Here is a 9,281-nt window from a genome sequence, read left to right as displayed (position 1 = left end):
GAGCCTCACACACACTCTCATGAGAAGGGCTTGGAAAAGAAATAGAGCAGCATTTGCCCTCTTCCTGCCACTTCTGGATGAAGGCAGTTAGATTAATTAACCCTGTTTCCTCAGCAGGATTGATCCTGACACTTGCTTGAGAAATTTTGATGATTATGTGTAGCCTGACAAATAACAAATTATGATTTTTTTTCTTTTTTGCGAAATTGAATGTCCTTTGGCTTATATAACCACCTTGGTTCTATAGGCAATCACCAGTGGCATACTTCCCTTTCACTTTCCTTCATGAGTTTTGAATGATCCATGAAAGGATGTTTTGATGATGTGGTCCTGAAGGTGTGCCAAAAACCCACCCCATTTTTTTGGCTTCCCTGTGTTACCCTGGGAGGTTATAGAGGGTGAGGGCATAGAAAAGGTAGATTTGGGTCCTTGGGAAGTCTGTCTTCTGAAGTAAGTTTTACAATTGAGCAGATTGGCTTGAAAATTTTGAAAACCTAAAAATAAATTAAACCTGGTACTTAGAAAAGGTGGCTTTCAGTATCAGAGGATGTCCCTGTGTTTCTAGCTTTCCATGTGGTAGGGGAATCTGTTAAGGCTCTAATTTCCTTCCCTATGACCAGGCTGGTCTTCAGGTACTAGCTGGGAGTCAGAATGACACAGACTGTGTAAATAAAAAATGCAGGGAAGGGGAAAAGGTCAACATGTGTTTTTTTGTGTGTGGTTTTTTGTTTTTTGTTTTTTGTTTTTTTTTTTTTTTTTGTAGGTTCAGTTTACTGTCCTACTTTGGAGGGTCATGTTTTTTTTTTTTCCTTTTTGCAATAAAACTGGTCCTGCTACCAGACTAACAACACATGAGTACCTTGATTAGTAATTATCAAAAGAGGTATCAAGCATATCTGGGGTTTTTATTTTTTTAATTTTTTTTAACTTTTATTTATTTATGATAGACACACAGTGAGAGAGAGAGAGGCAGAGACACAGGCAGAGGGCAAAGCAGGTTCCATGCGGGGAGCTCAATGTGGGACTCGATCTTGGGTCTCCAGGATCATGCCCTGGGCTGAAGGTAGCACTAAATCACTGAGCCACCTGGGCTGCCCATATCTGGGGTTTTTAAAGTATAAGAGGTCTTTCTCAGGATTCCCATCCTCACTGGCCCTTCCTTCTTGCTAGCGTTCTACTAAATCATACATTGTGTACACATGTTGGAAGCCCATATCACACATAGACATTGGCCTTGGCGTCATCTGAGAACTTGTTGGAAATGCACATTCTCAGGCACTACCTCAGACTTACTGAAACAGAAATTCTGAGGGTGGGGCCCAGGAATGTTGCTTTAATCAACCTTCCAGGACATACTGATACAGGCTCAAGTTGGAAAAGCCTTGATATGCATCACTGTGTAACCACCCACCTCCTGGTCCATTAGTCATGTTGCCCACTGGCTGCCTCAGGAACGCCCGCAGGTTTAGAAATCTGAAATTCATCCTTGTGTGGAGGTTAGTGGAGACAACTGGTGTGTGAGGAAGTTTTACCATTTGAAATCAAAGGAACTTCCTGATTCATAAGTCACTTGAACTCTCAGTTTTCTCATCTACAAAATGGGAATAGCTCCCATTCCCACTTTGTAGCTCCCAACTCTGCCCCATGGGGTTGTTGGAATGGCTGAAGGACAGAAAGTGTGTGGATGTGATTCATGAACTGCAAGGCACTCTATACAGTTAGCTCTAGAGTTAGCTACACAAGTCAATAATGCTGAAGTATATTATGAACTGTATTATGAATTAGGGGCAGGGGGGCAGCGCACAGGCAGGGACTGTGTTTTTTTTTGTCCTCATCAGTATTCAAAACCCTGAGCCCAAGCACATAATGGCCAGAATAATTATAACTAACATTTGGTAAATGTTTGCTCATCAAATACCCTTTGTGGTGGGTACTATTTGTACCCCCTTCTGTGGATGAGAACTGAGATGCTAAGAACCTTATCCATGCCCACATATTTAGAAATGTTGGAGCCAGCATCTGAATTCAGGCAGACTGGCTCTAGAGCTCCAACTTCATCGCACAGCCTCACAATTAATCCATGAGTAATGATCTAAGGATGGTGATGGGAGGTGACATGTCATATTTGCTCTGTGCCACTAGCTATTCCAAGCTCTCTTTGTGCATTAACTCATTACAAACTGAGAGAGGTACATACTATTATCATCCCTCTTATTAATGGGATATATTCTTATAAATGATCTCAAGGAGTATAAAGTCATTTGAATGAAGAATACTTACTGCTGCATTAGTTAAAATAAACAGAGACTAGTCCTCATGTTGGATTTCTTCTACCAAGGTAAAAACGTCTTCATTTTGCACCTCCATGTGTCCTGTTTGTGCACTTGACTTACCAATCCATTAGTCAATAAGAATTTATGAAGTGCCTAGTTAGTACCCAGTGCTGTCCTTATAGACACAGAAATAGGAGACAGAGTTTCTGCTCTTAAAATGCTTCAAATCAAGTTGGGAAAATGTGCCAGTCTTCATAAAACAGAAAATAAAGGCTAATAGGTAGTTAAGGGCTGGTTATGATGTATAAAGTAATCATTTTACACCTTCAGAGAGGTTGGTGGAAATGAAGTCCTCAGATAAGAATTTTCACAAGGGCCTGAAGGAAACTTCTATTGCTAGACTCAGACTTCAGTTGCTCTGGGCAACTGTCTTTGAACTGTTGAGTTCAGCATCCCTGCACACAGTCTCCTTCAAGGCTATCCCAGTCATCAGGATATAAAGGGAATGGTGACATATTACCTCATTTTTGTCTGTTTTGTTCACTCATCCTCAGTACTGAAAGCAGAATCTAGAACATAGTTAGGTGCTCCATTAACATCTGTGATTAAATGATATTAAGCAGGAGAAGAATAAGGTGGATGAAAAAGGACAGACATAGTTTCCCAAACTTGGGGTTGGATGGGGAGGCCAATGGTCTGGGATATGACTCCCCAAAAGCAGATTGGACAAGAACTCGGTATTCCACAGAGAACTGGGTTCAGGAGAACCGGAACAGACTTTGTTATTCACAATACAGATTCCTCCACTCCATACAGTGGGGTGTGGTGCTGTCTTGGTTCCTTGAGTGCCCACTTTCCCCACCCTAGAGAAGAAACCTCATAGGTACTCAGTAGTTTTCAAAGTTGAGATCTAGGGTCTCTTGTCATCAATTTCATTTTTCCTGGTTTTATTTCTACTTAGCAAACCTTTGGATGCCAAGCCAAAGCCTTGGTTACACCCCATGTTTCCTTCAGAGCAAATTGTACTAGTAATTGAAAACAGAAATTGGTTCTTTTATTCTAATTCATGAGATGCAGGTAAAATTTCTATTTGTGCTCCACCTTGGCTGTGTCTTTTCTAATCCTGGGAAAATATTTGGATATAATTCTCTGTTTTAGTCCTTTGGTCTTCCCTTCTGGCCTTTATGGAAGATTGTGGACTTTCATCAAAATTGGGTTGTCTGACAACATCTTCTGAAACTCAGTAATTCCATTCCTGGGAATTTATTCTTAAAAATTATCTCAAAGAGTAGAAAGTTGTGTTCACAAAAACACTCACTGCTGCATTAGTTAAAATAACGATAAACTGAAAATAACCAAAATGTCTAGTAATAGGAAAATGGTTTAAAGAAATAAATGATGAAAATTCTACTCAATAAAATATTCTGCTGCTTTAAAATTATAATTACAAAGATATGTAGCAAGATGTAAAATGCTTGCAATATAATGTTAAGCAAAGAAAACAGTATTGCATTAAATTTAGCTATGTCCAAATGATGTGTGCATCTGGAGAACTAGAAAAAAAATTTAAGTGAAGATAGTATTATTTGTTAAGGTACCAAAATTATGGATAAAATTTCTTTATTTTAATTTCTGCTAAAGTTATTATAACATTGGAAATTCCAAAGAATTGGAAACGTTGGTCTGGCTGCTGCCCCTTCTGGAACTAGAAAGAATCATAGTGTACTGGGTGAGATGTGAGCATCCCATATCCAGCTGTGCCACAAACTGCAGAACTGCATAGACTTCTCTCTCAAGGGCAAAAGCCATGCATGGCCTTCCCTCGGATACTCTCTAGATTATTTAGTGCAGAACTGTCTCCTGCATGTGCTCAAACCTTGGAGCTGGCTGACAGATGGCCTCACTCACATCCTTCATGGATATTGGTATTACATGCTTTTAAAAATCCCAGTAACAGTATCAATTTCAGAGTTTCTCCTCCCATTTTCAAGCTGTCCCCAATCAAGGGGAACTAGCTGTATGATCTGAGTCAAGTTACTTAAACTTGCTAAGCATCAGCTTCCTCATCTGTAAAATGGATATAGTAATAATGCCTCTCCATGTAATACTGTAGGATGTAAATGAAAAAAGACAGGGAAAGTAATATTTACTATAGTGCTTTAATAGAAAGCACTCAACAAAGGGAAGCTCTGGGTAATGTTTTTATTGCAAAGGCCTCCATTGTTCTAAATGTCAAAGAAATAAGTTTGAATATAAAATGCTCAATAGATTGAAATGCTGCCTTTCATTCTCAAGAGAAACTTGTGTTCAATGGAAAAGTTTGCAACTTCATTTGAGTATGTCTTTGGGTCTTGTTATAGCTCCTTCTCTCCACTGGCTAATCAGTGTCCTCTGTGTTTGAGTCTTGTCAAGTGCTCTTGCTGTGTGGAGGTATTGTCTGCACTACAGTGTTTAGATCATGTTAGGACATTTAACCAAGCATCCAACCAGGTAGCATGTTTGGGCATAGTAACTCTGACATTTGAAGAAATGCATAATTTCAGGCCAGATAGAAGGCTAGGAGAAAGAGACAGTGCTGGTGATGCCACAGATGACTAACCCAGATGAGGGAGATGAGAAGTCTGGGAAGCCAAGAGCCACGGCCAAGGACAAGAGAGGAATTTGGTTTGAAGGGAGAGTGTTAAGACATCAACAGCTTGGAAAGAGAAGTCCAGGGTAATTTGTGGCCTGTTGAGTACCAGGAAGAAAGATGTGGCAAAAGAAGGCACAGATGTTGTGAAGAATGCAAGGAATTTTTGACGATTCATAGTCTGACTGCGGGAAATGCCTGCCAAGGGCAGATCTCAGTGGACCGTGGGAGCACTGGTTCAGTGAGAAGATATGTGAAGACCAAGACTTCACAAGTGACCTTTACTAGAGTATCATCTTGAACCAGAAGCAGAGGAGGAGGAGGAAGAGAAGGAGGACAAGAAGTTGTTTTAGAAGAAAAATAAATGCTATCAAGTCTTTAGAAGTAATTAAAATGTTTCTAGACCAACAGCCCCCTTTTTCCCATCATTCTTCTCTTTAAAAAAGTCATCATCAATGACTTAAACTCACAGTTCAGAAATGAGGATGTATGCAGCTCTCTCCACATTCTCTTACCAGAAACCCTGCTACTCAGTCAAAAAACTTTATTTCTCTTCTCTCACCCCAAATATAGAGAAGTTGCTACCTTGATGACCATTTCTTCACATCAACCTCAAGGTTTCTATATGTAGTTTTTAGACAAATATGCATCTAATTGACACAGTGGAGGTTATGGAGACCATACCCATCAAGAGGTCAATGGATTTGATATTCTTTTTTTTTTTTAGATTTTTTATTTATTCATGAGAGACAGAGACAGAGAGAGAGAGACAGAGAGAGAGAGAGAGGCAGAGATACAGGCAGAGGGAGAAGCAGGCTCCATGCTGGGAGTCCGATGTGGGACTCGATTCCAGGACTCCAGAATCATGCCCTGAGCAGAAGGCAGGCACTAAACTGCTGATCTTCTTTCTCACAAGTATAAGAGACTTGGTGTGGGGTTACAAGCAAGAAGATACTTGCTGGAAAGCTGGGAAGGAAAAATGGAGGCTGCCTTGCTAGAAGATTATATGCATCAGAAGAGATTTGTAAACCTGGGCTCTCACTTCCTGCTGGAGTTAAGACAGAGCTAATCATGCCTAAGTATTAGCATAAGCATAAGCAATGTCTCCTTGCAACCTTCCCATACTTAGATCTGAGCCAAAGAGAGCATATAAAAGGCAGATGTTGAGGGAAATAAAATGTCCCATAAATAGTCATCCTGGCCCAGTGCACAAAGGAGTCTCCCCAGCTCTGTGACACATTGGTCCTCACGTTGCTTATTCCTAATGAGGCTCATTAATTCTCCAACCATGGGTAGGTTTTGTGATAAACTGAAAAATGACTTCTAGGGCAACCATCTCTAGTTCTCAGAAAGTAAATTCATGGAAGTGAGTGACTGGCTAGAAGGCCAAAAGGCCCCTGCATCAGAGTGGGAGGCCAGAGCAATGTGGTCATTCATAGTATGTTTGACTATGTAAGAAAAAATAAAAATAAAGGAGTTTGGTTTCTCTTTCATGATTTCCCAATATCACAAGATGAAAATCTTTTTTTGTTGTTGTTGTTGGATTTAGTAAAATAAATAAGAGAATCAGAGATTTTTCTTAGTTGGTAGTAATATTCGCCAAATAGCATTGATAAATTTTGAAGAGGTAGGCATACTATGAAACAAAATCAAGAGTGGTATTTATCTTGGAGATAAGCCACAACTTAACCACACCTCTCTTTCTCCTTATTCATAATTTACTTCTTCAATTCAGAAAAATAACATTTGGGGCAAGGAGGTTGAGTGGGTGGTTAAAAGCTAACAGACTTAATGATTGCCACATTACTAAGAAACCTCTTTAGTTGACCTTGAGTTTGCTATCTTGTCCAAAGAGGTATGGAATTCTAAAATACGATAATTTGAGGAGAGCACTTAAAGTCTCTTGGTCATGTTTAAGCAATCAAACATTAAGATAAAAGGGAGAAAAATTATAGCAGCAAAATTCCATTGAAAGAAAAGAAAGAAACGATGGTTTATGAGTCCAGATTTTAGCTGCAAGTTCCTGGAATAATATAATCACTCTAAATAAACCATTCAGCTTCAGTTTGCATACCTGATTGGTGTTTTGATAAATAATACTGAAACTTGCTTAAGAACTCCTTGTATAAATTTTAAATTTTTAATAACCTTAACATTCATTTATTTTTCCAAAAAGGGGGGGGGGTGATGTTTGAAAAACCATGTTTAAAATGGTCATCTTCTAATTTTGCCCTCAGGGCAGATGTTGGGTACCAATGGCAAAGGTGATGGCTTGTCTGAAGCCCATTCACTTTATCAGAGATGGGACGGCATGTAGTTGTAGCTGGAATTTTCCAGGGAAACTATGCACATGTCCCCTGGAAGGAACTAAATATCTCACAGAGGGTTCATATACCACTCACAGACAGCAAGGAAAGTAGTAAAATAAAGAGTTGGCCACTCTGAGTGCTATGAGATTTAGCGTTCTGGTCAAAAACATTAGCAACCCTCGAGGGGCAGGTCACTTACTCAGTTTTTGAAGATGCAGCTTCAAAAAGAGTATTGGTGAAAGACTGGTGATTTTACACTAATTCTCAATTCCCAGTGCCACACAAGGGAAGGCCATCCCTCACTTGTTGCTCAAAGCCTTCAGAACCCTGATCTCCAGAATGCAGCTTGATTCTTTTTACTATTTCAACAGCTCCAATAAATGACTCTCTTTCTTACCCTCTTTCTAATTCATGCCCATGTCCTTCTGGAAGGGGCTTCTGTAATCTCCATAGATGGTCTTGTCCGCTCCTCTTAATCAGATCATGGCTTGGATATTCCCTATTTTCCTCCATCAAATTCAACACTGATCCCTGCTTTCCTTAAATTCAGCCTATAAATCTTGTTTCCATCTAAAATTAAACCCGAAAAAGAGGAAACTCCTGGTTCTTTCATCAAATTTCTCTTCTTAGAGAGAAGCACTGATAGGCCCTACATACATGGTTGAGTAAAAAATGGGTAGCATAACCATCCAGATAATCCTTAGGGTCATATTGTTAGAATGAGTCCTCGATACCAAGCAGTACTTTGGTTGTCAACACAAGAAAACTGGATCTCAGAGAGTCTGGGTGACTTGTGAGTTTGCACAAAGGATCTGGGGCTAAAATCCAATGTTGTTTTCCACATACCACATTGCCTTCTTTTCATTCACTCTCTGCATATGGCACTCTTGTAGGTGCTACAGAAACACTTCCCAGGACCTTTCAATTCAGGAACAGCACTGTTGACATCCCAGCATGAAAGGGACATCACACACAACGCAACTGGCACTGGAGTGTACACCATGTGGTTATTTATATCATGTAACGCCTTAACCACCTTCTCCCTCCCCCCTCCTCCTCTGTGTTCAATCTGTCACTGACTCTGGCTGTTCCTTCTCTGTGGTAATGCCAAGGGCTGTCTCTGCTGCTGTGGAGGCTGCCTTCCAACAGCTCACTCCCTGATTCAGGCCCAGTGCCTCTCCTTATGGGGCCTCCTCCTCCCAACACTCTCCCTTCAGACACGCCAGACTGCCCTGGCAGCTGTCACCCCTTCACCTGCCATCCTGACCGTGTCACACCCACCCCTGGGAAAATCTCCAGATGTGCCCTGAGCAAAACACAGAGGCCTGAGTGAGGAGACTGACAGGGAACAGGGCCCCTGAAAACACAGAGCAGGTGCCAAGTTGCAAAGAAAAGAGAAATGATAGACTTTAGAGTGAAACTAAAAATAAAGAGAATGTGTTTTAATACCCTTTTGGCTGATTCATCTTTCCATGGCACCAGAGAGAGGGGCGTTACCCTCTATTCACCAGTGCCTTATGTTTTGTCCACAAGGGCTCTCTTACCACATTTGAAAGAGTAAACAAGCAGTAACAATGCGAGTATAGGAGATAATGTTGGTAGCATGGCTACAATCTACAAGTTGGAGCCAGACTCATCTTACAATTTCCGTCATAGTCTTTCTCAAAAATGTGAGATAAGTAAAGTCCATATATGTAATTCCTCAACATCCCTTAGTGTTCTTTCTCTTGTTGTCTGTTTTCATCTCATTCAAGTATGGCTCCAAGATGGAGTAGTGATTAAGTGGGCCTGGTGACACTGTGTCCTTGGTGACTGCTTAGTCCCAAAGTTTGGTTGGCAGGAGAGGGAGCACTAGTTTCCCATCATTCCAGGGCAGAAACTAAACTCCAATACCTAGCCTAGTCTGCATAGCATCGACTTTTGTCCTAAAACTCATCAGTGAGTAAAAACGTTAGTGGCTGTCAAGAGCAGGCGAGAAGATGTAGAGGAAGAGAAAGGAAAGAGATGAGGCACAAAATGAAGAGAGAGGAGAAACATACATATGCTGGCTAAAAGTGAATGGGAAACCAC

The 9,281-nt window shown here is 40.7% G+C and overlaps 1 protein-coding gene across 5 annotated transcripts in view; it reads left to right on the top strand.

Moving 5' to 3' along the window:
* The window catches only part of IGF1 (insulin like growth factor 1), a 78,996-nt gene that overhangs the window by 38,439 nt on the left and 31,276 nt on the right, over positions 1 to 9,281 (top strand). The gene's annotated exons all lie outside the window — the stretch shown is intronic.

This window comes from Canis lupus, chromosome 13, assembly GCF_048164855.1.
Source record: "Canis lupus baileyi chromosome 13, mCanLup2.hap1, whole genome shotgun sequence".
Taxonomy (NCBI): Eukaryota; Metazoa; Chordata; class Mammalia; order Carnivora; family Canidae; genus Canis; species Canis lupus.
Note: the sequence above shows the minus strand (reverse complement) of the source record. Positions and strands in the feature narration are given on the sequence as shown.